This window comes from Moschus berezovskii, chromosome 15 (assembly GCF_049115385.1).
Source record: "Moschus berezovskii isolate FMDL1 chromosome 15, NW_MosBer_1.0, whole genome shotgun sequence".
In the NCBI taxonomy this organism is placed as follows: Eukaryota; Metazoa; Chordata; class Mammalia; order Artiodactyla; family Moschidae; genus Moschus; species Moschus berezovskii.
The window spans coordinates 42091621-42111782 of NC_142474.1; the positions used below are offsets into that span (position 1 = coordinate 42091621).

Below are 20162 nucleotides of genomic sequence, written 5' to 3' on the forward strand. Positions count from 1 at the left end.
CCCTGGGGCAGCCTAGGGGGCCTATCGAGGTCTGCCTCACCAGAAGCGCACAGTCTGGGGGCACGAGGCTGCTGACACACGGCCTTAGAAGGACTCATTAGGAAACAGTCACCCCTCAGGACGGAAGGAACTCCTGTGAATCAGCATCTCCCGGCGTGGCCCACAGGTGGGGTTGACATGGATGCTGTGAGCCTACACATGGAGCCATGGGGCGGGGGTGGGGGTGGGCAAGGCCCTGTGTTCCCTTCATCTCGGGGAAGCACGGCTGAGGCTGTGTCCCAGTGGGGGAGCACCCTCTGCACACAGAAGGCTCACCCCTGCACCCGTGCTCATGCAAGGCTTGGGTCAGGGTCCTTATTTAATCAGCCAAGGGCATGACATTTTTCCAGGGACTCGGGTGCTGAGGGGAGAAAGGGTGGAGTGCTCCCTGTGAATCAGGGAGGCTGCAGGAACCCCTGAGTGGTGGTCCTCAGTGGGTCCAGTGTGACTGCTGAACTGACCGGCAGAGGCTAAACTGGGAGAAGTCTGGGGCTGAGCAGGACCTTCGATGCCAGGCTAGAGCTGGGTGATGTCGCCCTCTGTCCCCGGGCTGGTGGAGGGGATCTCCCCCGACCTTGCCAGGCACAAGCCTGGAGGCTGCTAATTTTTCACTCTATTTTCTTGCTGCCCAGGTGGCCTGGGATCCCTTTGCAGCAGCGTTCCAGGTGGCTGGCGTCTGTGTGGCCATCAGGAGCCTGGGCCGCTGTCTCTTAGGGGAGCTCTTGTTGTCTCTTAGCCAAGGAAAAGCCAGAAAAAGCATCCATGAGCCAGAAATAGAAATTGAGGCCATTAAGCAAATGTCCAATTATCTTTCGAGACGGGGCCTAAGGACTGTCTGACTATGGCTCTGCAGCCTTTTGGAGCAGCCGGCTGCCGGCCCAGACAGGGAATATCTGGGGAGGGTGGTCAAGACAGAGCCCAGCTCACAGTCCTGGCAGGTATATATTTCAGGGCGCTAATGTGGACACAGGTGCTTGCTTCCACGTGCAGCCAGACACATTTTATCAGCATCTCTTTTCCTGAGACAGCAACATTTCAGTTTTTGTAGATCCCAGCCTGCACATCACGAGGTGATTACCTCGCAGAGCCAGGTGGAATCTGCAGGAAGCCCCGTGACCCGCCCACATCTGGCTCTAATGGTGCTTCTCGCCTTTAGATGTGGCCATTAGATGGCCATTTTGTGGCAAGCAAGCACTCTCCCAGGAAAACCAGCAGAGAAAATAGGCAGCATCAAGCTTGCTCATCACTCACGAGATGAGGCTGGGGTGGCACAGGGAGGCCGCTGCTGGGGGACAAGTGCGGTTGCTGGAGACTTCAGGAGGTGCCAAACAGCATCAGGCTGCGGGCTCAGTGTCAGCTCAGCATCCTTGCCTGCGGGGACCTCGGGCCAGGCTTCTTCCTCACCTGCTCAGAGAGGCTGCTGCTCTTGCCACGTGGCTTGTCTGGTACCTGCTGTACAGCAGATGGTCAGCTACGGTGGTGGTGGCCCCAAGGAATGTGACTCTTCTGTTGTGGTCCTGACCCCGGCCTGGAACACGTCTTATAAAGGAGTTTGTGTGGTTTCCCCAGTTGAAAGGTCTGTCCGAAGGATGCTGTTTGGACTTCAAAATATTGGTTACAATTTCTGGGAAAGTGGAGGATTTGACACGGGGCCTATTTTGAAAAGTCCGAGCTGACTACTGCTATGTACACATGACCCCTGTCATCATTGCTACAAATAATTGGTAAAGCAAATAGCCAATGTTTGTTGAGTACACACAAGCCAGCCTGCGTCACAAGCCTGGCTGAAGTGGCCTCCTCTGAATGAGGCGTTTACTGTGTAGGTGATGAAACTGAGGCTTGGATGTGAAGTCATGGTTCAAGTTCAACCAGATGTGAGAGGAAGACCTGGAATTTAACCCAAGTGTCTGGCTCTAAACTCAGATTCTTATCATCCCATTACACGACCACTTTCCTTCCAAGAGTCAAAGATGAAAGGAGTCGGTCCACATAAACCCCCTGGGTGCTGCGTTTCACAGCACAGGGAATGATAAGTGCCAGCTGTTTCCGTTTCACTCTCACCATCACTGTTTCTGGAGTACCTGAGGGGGCAGAGAGTTAAACCTGGGCATTTTGCCATAGGAGGGGAGAGCCTGGCTGAGAAAATGCCAACACAGAGGGACACGGAAATCTCCAGGCAAGAATACTAGAGTGGGTTGCCATTCCCTTCTCTGGGGTATCTTCCTGACCTAAGGACTGAACCCAGGTCTCCTGCATTGCGGGTAGATTCTTTACCATCTGAGCCACCAGGGAAGACTCTTTATAAGCCTCACCCATCCAAAAAATGAAAAGACAAAAAGAGCTTCCTGAGGATACTTCCTGAGTTCCTAGAGGCAGCCATGCCTGATATCCAATTCTGGAGTTTTCAGTGCTGTGGGCCACTGCATGCGTGCTAAGTCACTCAGTCGTGTCTGACTCTTTGCGACCCTATGGACTATAGCCCACCAGGCTCCTCTCTGTCCATGGAATTCTCCAGGCAAGAATCCTGGAGTGGGTTGCCATGCCCTTCTCCAGGGGATCTTCCAGACCCAGGGGTGGAACCTGCATCTCTTCCATCTCCTGCATTGGCAGGCGGGTTCTTTACCACTAGCAACACCCTGGGGAGTCCAGGTGATACAGCCAAATTGAAATGGGGTCCCTTCACTTACAAGCAAGAGTTCTAACATGTTCAAACAGAGACAACCTCATCTTCCGTACAATTCCCACAGCCTATGTCTGTCATATATCCCTTGAAAAGCCAGATTTTCTAAATCTGAAATTATGATCAATGCCTTGACACAGAGTTTCTTTTCCTGACCTGAAAGTTTCATTACAGGAAATTAGTGGTTTGTTAAAGAGTCACCTTTATGAAAGAACCACTGTTCCCTGAGCTCACACACAGCAAACCCAGAGCAGCTCAGCACCCCTCAGCCAGTCATCAGCTGTCTCTACTTCCCCCTGCGGGGACCCGAGTGCCAGCCGATTTTACCTTCCTGGCTGCAGGCATTTCACTGGGGTCTGCATCTGACTGATTTTTGTGTCCCCCAAGGTGGCTTATATGTAGTCCCCTAAAAGGCAGGTTTTTGGTGAAAGTATTGATATACAACGTTGGTGTGGTTTTCTGGGAACTTCTCTTAAACCACTAAGTCCAAAGACATCAGTAGGTTTTTTAAAATCGGCTTTTCTAGACCCTAGAAACACTGAAAAATTAATTAAAGGGGCACAGTTCATGTTTCCCCAGCTGGCAGGAGCCTAACGCACAGCTTAAGCATCTGATTTGGAGCCAACACCATTAACCTCTAATTAACTTCTATCCTCCTGACACCCATAATGTTGTGATGATGCTAATATGTGAGGTTATTAATTATACCTAATTATTCAATTAAAGAATAGCAAATACCAGTGGAGATGAAAGTTTGTGAATGATTAATGAGACGACTCCAGTTTGACAGGCTATGAGCTGCTTAGCGGCAAGAGAGAGGATTTCTGGGGCTCTGAGTGGCCTTCAGGGGAGGGAAGGGTGCTCACCTGGCCTCCCCGGAGATGGAGATTTGAGGCCTGGAGACCCAGGCTGTTTGTGGGCTCAGAGCTTGCCCTGCCAGGCAGTGTGTGTGTGTCTTTCTCTTAGCTAGAGCTGGGGTGCCCTGGTCCTAGGCCCAGATGTCCCCGGGGGTGGGCAGGGCTTTCTGGCCTTTTAGCAAGTGGGGCTTGTTTTTAATACTCAGTGACTCTGCACACAGTCCCTGGATGCTGGCTGGGTCTTGAATAAGATACCGAGGAAGTCATGAACCAGAGGGCAATGCGGACTCAACGTTAATTTGGGAATAAGCAGCAGATGTGAATTCTCACCTGGGCACTTGCACCCTGGGGCACACAGACACGGGAGAGATTCCCAGATCCTTAGCATCCACATGCTGGCCTCTTAAGTCGACCGGGGGACACGCAGCGCCCCTGTCCCATTCCCCACTCATGGTGCCCACTGATACCTCATCTTTCCTGTTCTGGAAATCAGGGATGCTGGAAGATGACAAGGGAGTGTGGGGAGCCTTCTCACATGAAACTTGCTCTGTTGGGAGAAGTGCTGGAATGGTCTGCACCCAGAGATGCAGGCAGTGGAGCAGCGGGGCTGTGCATGTACAGCCAAAGTCAGCATTGCTTCGGGGGACAGTCACATGGGAGTGAGGCAGAGAGATTATAGGTAAGAAACACCGAAATCAATTTCTTTCACGAATTTAAAAATATCAGCTTTCTCCCTGACTTTGGCAGTGCTTGTCATCTGGATGTGTCATTTGGCTGAAAGACAAGTATCTTTGAGCATGGAACAGGGATGCTTATAGCTTAATAAGATTATGGTTTTAAATGTATTTTGAGTTTAGGGAGGAATAACCATTGTTTTCAATATAAACAGGCTGAAATTTGCTGATTAAGATTTTGTGTACATTATTCTAAAAGAAGCTAAATCCATTTTTTTTCAAATCATAGAGTGAAATATTTATTTGAATTATAGTCAATCCTCATCTTTATCAAAATAAATATTTACTAAATTTATAAATTACTATTTTCATTAAAAAAATAAAATTGTAAGCAACCAACAGACCCTTAGATTTTTAGCACTTTCACCTTCTCTTTTTCTTAAATATAAAAAGAAACTTTAGTTACTATGTCGCATAAGGTAGATAAGGCTATTTATGATTTTAATAGATTATGCTAAATTATAATCAAGGCTTTTATCATACATTTTATTTCATAAATAGCAATTTTTCCTACATCTGACATTATAACATAATATATGACAAATCCAGTTATGAGACACAGCCTTTAGACTTATTTTCACAGTCAATCATAGATATGAATTAATTGTATCAGTTTTCGCATTGTTTTTAAATATACTTTCAAAATATTATAAATTATACCTAAAAGTGTGCATTATTTTTGTATCATGGTAGAATAAATGTAACATAAAGTTTGCCATCTTAACGCTTGTTCAGTGCACAGTTCAGGGCACAGTGCACCCACATTGTGCCACCATCAGCAGCATCTGTTTCCAGAATTTTTTTCATCTTGTAAACCTGAAACTTTGCACCCATTAAAGTGTCTCCCCAGCCCCTGATCTCCAGGCCTTGGCAACCACCATTTCACGGTCTAAAAATAGAAAGTGAAAGTGGTTTCGACTATGAGCACTTAGTGAAGTCATACTACCTGTCTTTTTGTGGCTGACTTATTTCATTAGTGTAATGTCCTCAAGATTCACCCACATTAGAGCAAATGGCAGAATCTCCTTTTATATAAGGCTGCATAAGTCACTGTATGTATGGACCACATTTTGCTTCTCTATTTACCCATCGATGGGCTCTTAGGTTGCCTCCACGGTTTTACTCTTATGACTCATGCTGTTATGAACTTGGATGTACTAATATCTCTAGAGGTTCTAAGAGATTTCAATTCTTTTGGGTATAGACCCAGAAGCAGAATTGCTAAATTGTATGATGGTTCTGTTTTTAATTTTTTGAGGAACCTCTATACTGTTTCCTACAACAATTGTATATTTCACAGTCCAACCAATGTGCACACAGATTTCAGTTTCTTCACATTCCTGTCAATACTTGCTTTTTTCTGTTTCCACACGCCCCCCCCCCAAAATACTAGCCATCCTAATCGCAGTTTTGATTTGCATTTTCCCTAATGATCAGAAGTGAAAAGCAAAGGAGAAAAGGAAAGATACAAGCATCTGAATGCAGAGTTCCAAAGAATAGCAAGGAGAGATAAGAAAGCCTTTCTCAGCGATCAATGCAAAGAAATAGAGGAAAACAACAGAATAGGAAAAACAAGAGATCTCTTCAAGACAATTAGAGATTCCAAGGGAACATTTCATGCAAAGATGGGCTCGATAAAGGACAGAAATGGTATGGACCTAACAGAAGCAGAAGATATTAAGAAGAGGTGGCAAGAATACACAGAAGAACTGTACAAAAAAGATCTTCACGACCAAGACAGTCACGATAACGTGATCACTGACCTAGAGCCAGACATCTTGGAATGTGAAGTCAAGTGGGCCTTAGAAAGCATCACTACGAACAAAGCTAGTGGAGGTGATGGAATTCCAGTTGAGCTATTTCAAATCTTGAAAGATGATGCTGTGAAAGTGCTGCACTCAATATGCCAGCAAATTTGGAAAACTTAGCAGTGGCCACAGGACTGGAAGAGGTCAGTCTTCATTCCAATCCCAAAGAAAGGCAATGCCAAAGATACTCAAACTACCGCACAATTGCACTCATCTCACACGCTAGTAAAGTCATGCTCAAAATTCTCCAAGCCAGGCTTCAGCAATATGTGAACCGTGAACTCCCAGATGTTCAAGCAGGTTTTAGAAAAGGCAGAGGCACCAGAGATCAAACTGCCAACATCCACTGGATCATGGAGAAAGCAAGAGAGTTCCAGAAAAACATCTATTTCTGCTTCAGTGACTATGCCAAAGCCTCTGACTGTGTGGATCACAATAAACTGTGGAACATTCTGAAAGAGATGGGAATACCAGACCACCTGACCTGCCTCTTGAGAAACCTGTATGCAGGTCAGGAAGCAACAGTCAGAACTGTACATGGAGCAACAGACTGGTTCCAAATAGGAAAAGGAGTGCGTCAAGGCTGTATATTGTCACCTTGCTTATTTAACTTATATGCAGAGTACATCATGAGGAATGCTGGGTTGGAAGAAGCACAAGCTGGAATCAAGATTGCTGGGAGAAATATCAATAACCTCAGATATGCAGATGACACTACCCTTATGGCAGAAAGTGAAGAGGAACTCCAAAGCCTCTTGATGAAAGTGAAAGAGGAGAGTGAAAAGGTTGGCTTGAAGCTCAGCATTCAGAAAACAAAGATCATGGCATCTGGTCCCATCACTTCATGGGAAATAGATGGAAAAACAGTGGAAACAGTGTCAGACTTTATTTTTTGGGGCTCCAAAATCGCTGCAGATGCTGATTGCAGCCATGAAATTCAAAGACGCTTGCTCCTTGGAAGGAAAGTTATGACCAACCTTCATAGTATATTAAAAAGCAGAGATATTACTTTTCCAACCAAGGTCCGTCTAGTCAAGGCTATGGTTTTTCCAGTGGTCATGTATGGATGTGAGAGTTGGACTGTGAAGAAAGCTGATCGCCGAAGAATTGATTCTTTTGAACTGTGGTGTTGCAGAAGACTCTTGAGAGTCCCTTGTACTGCAAGGAGATCCAACCAGTCCATTCTAAAGGAGATCACTCCTGGGTGTTCATTGGAAGGACTGATGCTGAAGCTGAAACTGCAATACTTTGGCCACCTCATGCGACAAGTTGACTCACTGGAAAAGACTCTGATGCTGGGAAAGGTTGGGGACGGGAGGAGAAGGGGATGACAGAGAATGAGATGGCTGGATGGCATCACCGACTCTGTGGACATGAGTTTGGGTGAACTCTGGGAGTTGGTGATGGACAGGGAGGCCTGGCGTGCTGTGATTCATGGGGTCGCGGAGAGTCGGACACGACTGAGCGACTGAACTGAACTGAACTGAATGATCAGTGATGTTGGACATCAGTGCTTATTGGACATTAATATGGCTTCTTTGGAGAAATGTCTATTCAAGTCCTTTGCCCATTTTCCCATTTTTGAATCAGGGCTTTTTTTTTTTGTTGTTGTTGTTGTTGTTGAGTTTTAGTTCTCTCTATATTTCAGATATTAATCCCTTATCAGATATTATAATTTCAATCTTGACGGCTGTTAGTAATCTTTTTTGTAAGATACATTTCACAATTTATTTCTCAATGATTTTCATACTGTTTCTTGAAACACACATTCACACGCTCGTCTGAGTTGAGAAATGTCTTACGCCATCACTGGAAGAAGTCCTACTGGCAGTTCCTTGAGCTGTTTGAAACCACAGTGTCTGGCTTTCTAAGCACCTGTGGGTGGCATACCCATATATGGGTTGGCTGAGAGATTTAAGCCTACGATAAAACAAAGTCTAACTCTCTCTTGGTGGCTTGGACCAAGCGGGCAGACCTGATGGTCCCCTGGGAATCTTATAATGGGGCTTTGGGGCAGTCTTTCCAGAAAAGGTGTAAGAATGATTTTACTGTCAGGCTAACAAATCCCTCTCTAAGGCAAGTGCTTTCTAATTCTCGGCTTCCAACAAAGTCAAAAGGAGACTTAACTGCTGTAACTCAGAAGGGGTTCCAAGCTGGGCGATGCTGGCGGTGGAAGGAGGTGTGAGTACAGTTCCTTGGTGCTTACAGCTGTAACATAAAACCCTGAAAACAAAAGGTGAGGATAAAGGGAATGCCAAGCCTGCCCTGCTAATGCCAGAATGAAACAATATGCGCCTATGGTGAGGCCCCAGCTGAAAAGACGACAGGACTCCCAGCAAAGTGGATTTGCGTTGACATGAGACACAGGAGAAGATGCTCCAGCGGCTTCTGTACCCATCCTGCTGCCACTCCTGGCCTCATTACAGGGGGTAGACAGCGGGCACTGCCTCAGGAAACAGAGCAGCAGCTACAGAACCACCATCTTGTTTAGAGACGCTTTCCCAGCACAGCCTCACTTTCTACATGTAATCACTTATCAAAATCTCTACTGTCTTGACTTGCTCAATAATATCAGTAATAATCATAATAAAATTCAAGGAATACATTTAAAACACCTAGACCTTTTTGATCATAAGAAACCCAAATAATTTCCATTTATACATGTGTTTCTGTTGAAGGATTTTATGAGAATGATAATAAAGCATGTTCAGGCATAAAATTCTATAATATTAGGATAAAATTCTGTGAGGTGAAGGTAATGAAACTATATTTAAGGAGAAAAGAGGAAGAGGTAAAATTTCTAACTCCTGGAGTAAAAATTGCCTGTGTAGTAGTATTTTTCTCATGTATGTTTTTTTAATACTTAGTGTGTTTATTCTTAAGTATAATATTCTTTTTAAAAATTGTTTAGTTATTCTCACTGTTATTTTATTTACTTTTATATTTTAGCCATGCGGGATCTTAGTTTGCAGATCAGGGATTGAACTGGAGCCCCCTGCATCAACAGAGCAGAGTCGTTGCCCCCAGACCACCTGGGAAATCCTGCTCATGTATGCTTTATCTTTTATTTTGTTTTTGTTATTACTGTCTTGATAGACATGAGTTTGAGCAAGCTCCGGGAGTTGGTGATGACAGGGAGGCCTGGCGTGCTGCAGTCCATGGAATCAAAAAGGGTCCGACGTGAATGAGCAACTGAACTGAACTGATTTTTTGGGTCTTTGTTGCTGTGCGAGGGCATTCTCTAGTTATGGCGAGTGGGGGCTGCTCTTCTGTTCTGAAGCTTCTCATTGCAGTCGCTTCTCTTGTTGCAGAGCACAGGCTCCAGGCTCGAGCTCTTAGGAGTCGTGACTTGTGCCCTCTGGAGCACGGGCTTCAGTAGTTGTGGTGCATGGGCTTAGTTGCTCCTTGGCATGCGGAATCCTCCCAGACCAGAGGGGGAGGGTGGAGTCTCTAAGTCCTCAGTGAGGAGCCACGGGAGTGTCTGGGTGGCAGGCTAGCGATGGTGGAGGCCGTGGCAGGCAGTGACCGACTGATCGTGTGTGGGGAGGATGACGGATCAGGCCCCAGGGAGGCGGGAGGGCTCAGGCCGGGGCGGCAGCAGCAGCAGAGAGGTGGCAGCACGCGTGTTTGGCAGGTAGAACTGACAGGTGCTTGTGACTCACAAGGAAGAGGTGTTGGTGGGGCGGGTCCAGCCTCAGGCTCGAGAATCATCTCTGGGCACAAATGGTGCGGGGGATGGTAGCACAACCGGAGTCCTCAGGTGACACCTCCAGCTCTCCTGGGCCTAAAGAAAGATGAGGTCTTATCACAGCCACCAGCATCTTGTTGAACATATACAAATGTTCCTTTTGGTCTCTGAACTCTACTCTCAGTGATGGAAGTGGGAGGAGAGGGCTGGACAGGTCCCTGCCTGGGTAGGCATGCAAGTGGGCTTGACAAAAGAATAGCAAACATCCACCCCAATTTCTTATTTTACAAAGGAGGGAGCTGAGCCAGAGGGGTAATGTGATGGGCAAGGTGACCAACTAGGTGGGTGGCAGTTTTCTTGAAGATGCCTTGGCGAAGGAGTAGAACAAGCAATCGTTTATGCTTCATGGGTAGAAGGTAAAGTAAGGCCCCTCTTCCCGTATCTCCAGTTGGAGGCAGATTTGTAAATGGGACAAATGTTCCAATTAAAAGGCTGAGATCGGAAGAACAGGACAAAAACCATGATCCAGTGATATGATAACTAAGAAAAGACACACTGGAGATTTCAAGACACAAATCGATTGAATGGGAAAGGATGAGAAAAGAGATTCCCAGGAAACAGCCACCCAAAGAAAGCTGGAGTAACTGTACTAAGAGCAGACAAAAAAGAGTTTAAGGCAACAATTGTTGCTAGAGAAAATTAAGTACATTTTATAATGATGAAATAGAAAATCCATCAAAATGACATAGCTATGATAACAGAGTCCCAGATATATGAAGCCAAACAGGCAGATTTAAAGAAGAAATAGGCAATTCAAAATAATAGCTGGAGACTTAAATAGCTCATTATCAATAATGTATAGAATAGCTGTACAGACATTAGCAAATAGACTTCCAACATCATGAAACAATGACTCCTCACAATTGTCTGTACAACACCCCACCCAACAATCGTAGAAGACACATCTTTCCAAGCACATTCCCCAGAGTAGACAATTTATCAGGCTACAAAACAAGTCTTTGTGCATTTAAAAGGACTAAAATCATACAAAGTATGTTCTCTGATCACAATAGAATGAAATTAGGAATCAATACGAGAAGGAAATTTGAGAATTTGACAAAAATGTGGAAAACAAACAGTATACTTCTAAATAATCAATAGCTCAAAAAGAACCACAAGGAACTGGCAAATATTTTGAGAAGAATGAAAATGAAAACACAACATACCAGAATTTATGGATACACTGAAAGTAGTGTCAGAAGGAAAATTATACCCGTAAATGCTTACTTTAAAAAAGAAGAAATATCTGAAGTCAATAACCTCACCATTCATCTTAAGAAACTGGAATAAGCAGAGCCGCAGTAGGAAATAAATAAAGCAGACGGAAACCCATGAAATAGAGGATGGGAAAACAGTAGAGAAAATGACGCACAAACCCTCAAATCGGTTCTTTGTAAAGAAGAACAAAATCGACAAACCTGTGTAGCTGGACTGATCAAGAAAGGAAGAGGGAGTCATATACTAGATTAGGAATGAAAAGGGACATTGTTATGTGCCGCAGAGAATAAAAAGGATTGTAAGGGGACACTGCGAATAACTGTGTGACAACACATTAGGTGATTTATAGGAAATGGACACATTCCTAGAAAGACACAGACAGCTGCAAGAAGAGATAAAGTCAATCAGTTTATAACTGGAGATTGAACTGGTAATAAAAATGCTTCACACACACACACACAAAACCCCAGAACCAGATGGCTTTCCTGGTGAATTGTTGACAAGTCTGAAGAAAAATAAACAGAGCGAGCGTTCATTTTAGGCAAAGAGGGGAAAAAACACCAAGCAAGACAGGAAATTAAGAACAATAAAAGCAGGAACTGATGAATCTGAAAACAGAAAATGAGAAGTAAAAAATAATCTTAAGTTGAAGATACACGTGTGTGTCACTCACAAACTCTGTGTCTGCCACACACACACGCACATGTACAGATGCTCGGTAAACTCAGCCTCAAAGGACAATTCAAGATGAGAAAGTGTAAGAAACCACAGATGCAGAAAACACTGTCAGATTCAAATGGAAAAGGATACTTTGCTTAACTCTGTGGATTGGATGACTGATGCCAAAAGACCCAGGAAACTAAAGGGTCAGTGGCCACATCCGAAGCTGAGTGGTCCTTCAGATGACCTTCAAGAGAGGGGCTGTGAGAGGGGTGACCGTGGCCAGGAAACATCTCCAAGGTGCCCTGTGAGCTGCGGTAACACAGCACACTGGTGAATGCCCACATGTGTGGCCGCGGCTGTAACCTGAGTACACGGGCACACTGGGCACCCAGGGAGCAACCCTGGCATATTGAGCTGGGGTACTCGGGTGTGCAGGTGGGAACTGATTTCCACTGCACATCCTTTTGATCCAGCTGGCTGATTTTTGCCACTTCTTATCATTTACTAATGCAAAAAAAAAAGGGGGGTGGGGGAAGTTCCATGGAAAAATGCCAAAGAGGTCTCTCCATACCTTTTTCTGATAAACACCCTCAGATACAAGCCTCAGGGGAGCTGGGTATGTCAGCTGAGGGTGCAGAGTGTCCTGACTGGAGTGTTGATGTTGGTCTCCTGTAATGGCCCCATGTGTCTCACTGGCCAAGTACTCTGTTGGCATTGGTAACACTCCGGGCTTGTGGCCAAGGTCTCTTGGCCAGTAGCAGTTCTAACCCATCCCTTTATGGTGAAATGATAAAATTGGGTTGGCAGAATGGTTTCTGAAATGAGAATGGTGATGAATGCCCACAGCTGTCAGTCTTTAGCAGAAATTTGTCATATTATACACAGAATTAAATCCATCCTCCATTAAAAGTATGACAAAAAGAATTAATTCATTTTCGATGTAATGACTTAAGCAAGCAAATCTTGCATAACAATGAGGGTTTCTGAACTTCTGATGAACTGTTTAAAGTGTTTGAGCTGAATTTGGTTCTCTGATAATAATTTCTAAGATCCAAGACTCCCCAGTTGGTTGGCATTGCCAGTTCAATGGACATGAACTTGGGCAAATTCCAGGAGATGGTGAAGGACAGGGAAGCCTGTTGTGCCACAGTCCATGGGGTTGCAAAGAGTCGGACATGACTTGGCGACTGAACAACGAAAAACAAGGCTCCCCTAAAGGAGCTGTTTGGTGAGATACTCTCCAAGGGAATTGATCTGGAGACTAATGAACATAGGTGAAAAAGTCTGAGACCGTGGCAGGCTGCTGTCTCGGTGGCCCCCATGGTGGCCTTACTCCCTGTTGATCTCTAGGTTGGCCATGTGGTTGTTCAGGGTGAGGTATTAACAACCGTGAGCTTGCTAAGTGCCATTGTGTTGGGATCTGAGTTCCTGGGACACTGCTTTGTGAAAGCCAGTTGCCATGTGTCAAGGCCAGTGGCCTGAGGCCACCTGCTGTCAGGAAGCCCAGGCTGCCCAGTAGAAGGTCACATGGAAAGAGCTCTGTGCCATCAGCTCTCGGCTGGGTCAGCTGGTCTGGCCGAAGCCCTACGGCCCAAGTGTGTGTTAGTTGGAGAGAAGAACTGCCCAGCTGAGCCCAGGTTCAAATTTTTACTGTTGCTCAAGCTGCTAAGTTTTGAAGCATCTTGTGTAGCTTAGACAAGGGCTAGGGGTCCGAGGTGAGATGTACCTGGAGGAAAGGGAGCAGGTGCAGGAAATAAATGCAGCAAGAGTGATAATCCTGTCATCGTAAGGTGGTCAGAACTCCGACTGCTTCACAAGGACTCTCTGGGTGACAGCTTAGCCAAGATCCATATGACTCAAGTGTGGTCCCCATACTGCAGCGCAGACGTGCTCTGGGAGCTTGTTCATTTCTTAGAAAACCCCAAACCTGGGGCCCTGCCCCAGAAACCTAGCCATCCACGTAGTGTCTAGGCACTCCACGAGGAGGTTCATGTCTCAGAGGCCCGGGTTCTAGGTTGTGAGCCCTGGGGTTGCCACACTCTGGGCAGTGAGCAGGTCATGACCATCTGTACGCAGATGGATTCTGAGATGTCCATCTCCCTGGAGACCTTTGTGAAGGAGTGATTCATCCACTGAAGTTCTCACAGCCCGCCCCCCAACCCACCCCACCCCACCCCAGATAATCAGCCTTCACATTCTCAACCAGGAGCACACGTTTCTAGGTCATGTGGCCATCCTCGGAAAAGATCAGTAAGAGGGGGCTTTGTTCACTGCCAATGCAGAGGCACTGTGTCCTCCAGGAAGGTGATGGCCTGTGAGGGGCCTTGGGAAGGGGGGTCGATTGTGAGGATTCCACGTCTCTGAGCCGCTGGTCACGCAATGGCAAGGCTGGCCCAGTGGCCCCTGGAAGTCTCATCGCTGGTCAGAACCCAGAGGCCAGGCCCTGCCCCTGGTGCAGACCTTGCACCAGGGGCTGGGGTGGACCTGAGACGGGGCCTGCAGGCTTGACAGGCAGTTCCGGGACCATCCTTCCTAATTTAACCTGAGCAGTAAGGCAGGAGTGTGCTGTGAACTGGCAAGGCGAGATGGAAACACCCACAGCCCTGCTGCCGTGCAGTGTCCCTGATGTCTGCCGTGTGGACACTCTGACCAGCACAGACTCCAAGCCGCCAACAGCTTAACTGACAGCTCCCTAAAACTAGCCTGGGGGAGCCCGGAACCCTGGTCGGATGCTCACAGAAGGGTGGGGGTGTGTGGGAGTTGGGGGGTGTCAGGGTGCTGGCCCACCCCACCCCACTCCTGACCACAATTGCCAGGCAGATGGGATGAAGGCAACCGAGGCTAAACTCCCGCCCAGGCCTGGGATGGGTGTCCAGGAGGGAGCCCGGGGCCCCGGTGGCTGCTGGCCTAGAGAAGATCCCTGGCACATCTTTTCCCGGAGCTCCAGCGCCACCTGGCGGCGGGGTCCCCACGTCCGGGTGCATCTGGGATCCAGATGGTGCCACCTGGGCATGTCCTGGGTGAGCTTGGATCAGCGGGAGAGGGTTCGGAAGAAGTCCCAGGAGGTCTGTGCCCCCTGCCCAGCCTCGGGACCCCTGCCTTGCTGCTGTGTCCTGCAGGCGCATTTCCCGGGAACGTGTCAGGGCGGGGCTGTTGTCCCAGGCTTTGGTTCACAGGGACAGAAACTGAGCCCAGTGTTTGTTCCCGCTGGCGCCCCTGTGCTGCCTGCCCTTCCCGGTGTGACGTGGGGCGTAGGGTCCCCTGTCCCTGCCCTGGCCGGACATCCATGCCTGAGCGCCCCGCCCTGCAGGTCCAGTGTCCCTGCCCTGGCCGGACATCCATGCCTGAGCGCCCCGCCCTGCAGGTCCAGTGTCCTTGCCCTGGCCGGACATCCATGCCTGAGCGCCCCGCCCTGCAGCCTGACCCACCTCAGGCAGGATGAACTCCAAGAGCCGGGCAGCAACAGCTCTGATCATCCCGAGAGCCCAGGGTTAGAAAAGCTACCAAAACGTGAAAGTTTTGCTTTCTACAAACCTTTTAATATCTTCTCCAAATCCCAAATTCCCATATATATTTATTATAACATTAGCATGCAGCATAGTCATAAATTATATAAGGTTCCCAAGTGGCTCAGTGGAAAAGAATCTGCCTGCGATGGAGGACACACGGGAGATGTGGGTTCAATCCCTGGGTCAGGAAGATCTCCTGGAGAAGGGAAATGGCACTCCACTGCAGTATTCCTGCCTGGGAAATTCCATGGACAGAGGAGGCTGGTGGGCTGCAGTCCATAGGATTGCAAGGAGCGCTCTGTACCCCATTACCTGCCCTGAGAGGGGTGCTCTGCCTTTTGTTCCATTTGGCACATTGCCTGTTTGGCTGTTGTTGGCCATCAGGGACTCTAAAGCCACCTGAGAAAAACCCCTGTGATGTTTGGACCAGGAGATGTGACATAAGGGGGGCCAGCAGAGGCTGAAGGATGAGCTGCTGCCCCTGGCCTGTAATGCCTTCCTCACCCAGTGTGTCCCCAAAGGCTTTGAGCTCAAGCAAAGTTGTCCTTGGAGACACACCCGTTGTTTCCGTTGCTATGGCTTCACAACAAACCAGCCCAGGCCTCAGCAGTTTTAAACAACAGTGTTTGTTGACCTTGAGCGTGTGGTTCAGGAATGTGGACAAACACAGCGCTCTCCACATGGTCTCCAGCTCCGAGGTGGAGGGGGCCGGCCCCCACGTGAAGGCTACACCCCAGGAGAGAGAGGTGGCTTAGCCTCAGAAATCAGCATCACCTCCTATGAGGGGCACCAGGGTCAGACGCATTTGACAGCTGCCTTTAGAAATTCACCGTCTAGGCCGCCGTTTTCACAGAGGTGACCCCAGCAGCTGTGCAAACTGGACACTCAGGGACCATGTTGCTGGGCTGGGACGGAACAGGCTGGGGCCAGGGACTGTCCCAGGGAGGACCCAGGGTGTCTTGGAGGGTCCTCGGCCTACCCAGACCCTAACGATACCCCAGGTGGAGGGGGATGACTGGAGGCTCCAGGCAGGGGAGGAAGTGGATCTTCATGATGAAGGGCCCCCTGTTGCTTGTGAATCATCAGTTCCTTCTGACCAGGAGGCCAGCCAGTGGCAGAGGATGAAGAAAGGGAGTGGGTAGGGAGGGAACCATGCCACCAAGATTGCAGCCAAGCTCTGTAGCTGGACAAAGGCAAGAGGCAAGGTTTCCATCAGCCCTATCTCTTAGTCCAGGGAGCCTCCCCACACCAAGAGCCATCCAACAGCGAGCCAAAGGCCTTTCTGCTGGGAGGACAGGCTGGGGCCTCTAGTAGGTCTGCTGGGTGGGGAAGGCTGAGGCTCGCCTACTTGTCTGGTATCCAAGGAGACGGTCATCTCTCAGATGAAACTTGGGTGGAGGCAGGGCTCCTGAGACTACAATCTCCCCCGCTCGATGTGGCTCCAAAGCCAGGGTTCAGTGGTTTGCCCTGAGCTGGGCTAAAAAACATCCCAGGATTCTTCCCCCCATTTTCCCTTTCCTTCAGGAAGCCCTCCGTGACTTCCTGCAAACAGGGTTCCGGCCTCTGCCCTGAGCACCCACTGTTTCAAGGTGAGCCTGTGGTCGAGTCCTCCAGGCACTAAGTGCTGTCTGGTCCACAGCAGAGCCCAGACCCCCTCGCAGGCCTTGCTGGGTGGAGAGTGCAAGACTGTGGTTACCATACAGGGGGCAGGGTGCTGGGTGTGAAGGGTGCTGTGTCCTGCACATCCAAAGGGAAGCGGTAATGGCACGTGTCGGGAGCCTGTCTGAGTCCTCGGCCCCTGGCTCTGGTCCTGTGGGCAGGAACATGCTCATTCGCGTCCACCCCGGAACAATGGGGCTGCAGGCTTGGCGGCTGTTTCCCCAGTGTGTGGGAAGGAGGCTTACGTAACTTGTACCCTGAGCAGGGCGGACCCTGGTGGGGAGAAACTGCAGCCTGGGTTTGGAGGAATGGCTGGGCTGTTCCCTCCTGGGGGAGCCCTATTCCTGGACCAGTCGCTGCTACTTACAAGGGTGCCAACCTGCCTGGCTCTTGCCCTCACACCCACTGTCTCCACAAAGTGCTGCCCTGCTGGGGCCATGGGCATGGCCTCAGCTTCTCAGGTGGAGTCTAGGCTCCAGGTGACCCCACTACAGATGCAGGGACCCCCTGGAACCCCTACCTCCATGCTCAGTGTCACCCTGTGTCCCTGGTCTCCTCCTCCTGGGGGCCCACACACTCAGGCTCACTGCTGTCATTTGAGGGGGGTTTCTGGGGCTTGGCTTCTCTTTCCACTTGTCACGCATCCTCAGATGACTAAAAGGGACTCTATCTTGGCACAGTTTTTGTTCAAACAGAACGTGACTCTAGTTCGTGATGGAGAGATGGGGGCACGAGCGTGACCTTGAGGCGGCAGTTTAGAGGCTGAGGTAGGGGCAAGGAGGCTGGTGGGAGGAGGGAGGAAGATGGGGACATGTTAATACAAGAAGGTTTCTGAGTGCACCCCACGCCCTCAGCGCTCAGGAGGCTGGGATCAGAGTTAGAACCCCACCCTCAGGGTCAGCCTCCACCCAGCACCTGAGCCCCGAGCTGAGCCCAAGAGGCTGGATAGGAGCCTGTGTGAGCCACAGTCCTCCCTGGATGTGGCTTGGGGATATTTGGACTCTTAATTAGTGTGAATGTTCCTTAATCATCCTTGGATAGAGCTCCTGATGAGGGTTGCCATGGCCACAGGGCTCTGGTGAGTGAAGGGCCCGCCACACTTTCACATCAGTCACCTCACCCATGTGGAGCTCAGGCAGCTCAGCTCCGAGCCTTGGGCGCCTCCTGGAGCTCCTGGCAGCTCCTCCTTCTGTGGTACCCGAGGGTCCCTGGGTGCTTCTGGTAGGAACCAATCACCACAGGCTACCATATGGTGTGTCCTCTGGGCCCTCCCAGTAGTACCACTGGGGGCGGTGGAAGAGGAAACAGAGGTTCACAAAGGACCAGAGATGTACCTAAGCCCAGTGATGACTGTCCATGGCTTGTGCCGGGTGAGGACGTGATGGCAGTTACATGGCATCAGATGTGGGCTCTTGGCCTGAATACCAGCCGCCTGTGAAGTAAGTGCAGGTAGCCATCCCTGCTTTGTAGGTGAGGTGAGCGGCTCGGAGAGGCTGAGTAACTTGCCTCAGGTCACGGAGCAAGTGAGGTGGGATTCCGGGACTGCCAGTGCCTGCTCTCGGGAGCAGAGGCAGGGCCCAGGGTTTGCTGCAGTTCCTGGGTCTTCCTGGAGCATGGGTTTTCCCCTTCTGCCCCCTCCACTGGCTCTGTGGTGGCCCCGAGGGCCAAGGCACCATGGCATGAGGCAGGAAAAGTGGGGGTGACGGGGTGCTCCATGCATGGGCACCCACAACCCAGGGCGGGTTTCACACTTCAGTGCCCCATGGAGACTGTCCCCAGCCTCAGCCCAGCAGCTCCTACAGTCTCCTTCAAAGGGGGCTGAGGCTTCCTGGCTCCTGCCAGCGCGCATGATGGTCTGAGGGCCAGGCCAGATATGTGACACATCCCATGCCAGCTGCGGACGTGCCAAGGGCACACAGGGGGTGGGGCAGTGAGTGCCCGATGCCCTCCAGAGGGGTGCTGACAGCTGGGTCCCCGTCCTCATCATGAATGTCATGAATGTTGCCCGCCCTGCTGTTCCCGGTCTCCCAATTAGAGCGAGACGTGGTCATCTGTATCCCCTGCAGCTTTTCCGGACTGTTTTTCACCCAGCTGAGCAGAGGCAGGGCTGTTAGTCCTCATCACGGTAGATGATCACGGGTCACGCGTGGTCAGATGTTTATTCTGGGAAGTTGGGTCTTCAGAGCGCGAGACTGTCGCCTTTCCCCCTTGTCCGTGTTCTGGAGGCTCCGAACCTGCGAGACTTACGGAGGCCCCAGAGCCCTGGCGGGCTGCTTCTCCCACCCCAGGCGTGTGTCTTCCTGGACTCAACCTGGTTGTAGGTGTGCAGTCCTCTTTTCTCTTTTGAAAGCCTGACTCTGCTCACACGGGTGGGTCTTGTGACAACCTCCTCCATGAGACATTCTGCAGGTAACCCAGGTCCTGTCTCCGTGGGGGGCTGCAGGTTGCTGCAGCAGAAAGACCAACGTCCAGACTCTAAAGCACAGATGTTGGTGCTCATTCACTGAGTGGGTTGGCAGGTGGCTGCCTCCATTGGGAGGCTCCTCCCAGGGGTGCGTTCTCTGGGTCTTTCACCTCAGGTCTCGTGGCCTGTCCCTGGATCCAGTTGCAGGTGGTGAGGAGTGTGGGGAAGGTACAGCCACTTCCCAAATCCCGGACCAGGTGCTGGCTGGCCTCAATGGCCCACATCCCTGGGCTGAGGACGCAGTCATCACTGCCGCCTGCAGGGAGGTGGCAGGTGGTGCTCTGGGTGCTGGGAGGAAGAGGGGACACAGCCTTGAGGGGCCTCGGGAGCAGGTGTGAGTGAAGAGGGAGGCTCCTGGGGCCCGGAACAGGCCTGTCCTCGGCACCTTCCTTGCATGTCTTCCTTCTTTGTGACCCGCTAGGAGATTGTCCCAGAGTTGGCCATCTCCCCAGATGTCTGGCTATTTCCAAGCTGGTTGTGCGTCAGAATCACTACGGTTCTCTGCAGACACAGATGCCTGGCCCCAGGTCCCACTGTGCTGCTTCACAGGCCCAGGGTGGGACCTGGGTGCCTGCAGGTAAAAAGTCCTGCAGGTCTAGCTGTCCCAGCCCCTATGCTTGGCCCCGGTTCTGCCCCAGGTCCAAGGAGAGGTATCCGCGGCCCACAAGGAGGCAGCGCTGTGGGTTCACTCCCCACCCGGCTCCCACAGGATCTATGAGGGCCCTGGGGCAGAGTGGAGAGGACGTGCCCGCCTTGGGGAGATAGGAGCTGGGAGACGTGATG

The 20162-nt window shown here is 50.0% G+C and overlaps 1 protein-coding gene across 7 annotated transcripts in view; it reads left to right on the forward strand.

Moving 5' to 3' along the window:
- The window catches only part of APMAP (adipocyte plasma membrane associated protein), a 91156-nt gene that overhangs the window by 63903 nt on the left and 7091 nt on the right, over nucleotides 1–20162 (forward strand). For 3 of the 7 annotated variants that reach the window (XM_088844022.1, XM_088844019.1, XM_088844018.1), the window contains one exon: nucleotides 4070–19956. The exons of 1 other annotated variant lie outside the window; for it this stretch is intronic. The gene's annotated coding sequence lies outside the window, so the exon portion shown is untranslated. The remainder of the gene's footprint in view (nucleotides 1–4069; nucleotides 19957–20162) is intronic. 3 more of the 7 variants (XM_088844020.1, XM_088844017.1, XM_088844021.1) reach the window with 3 other exon arrangements.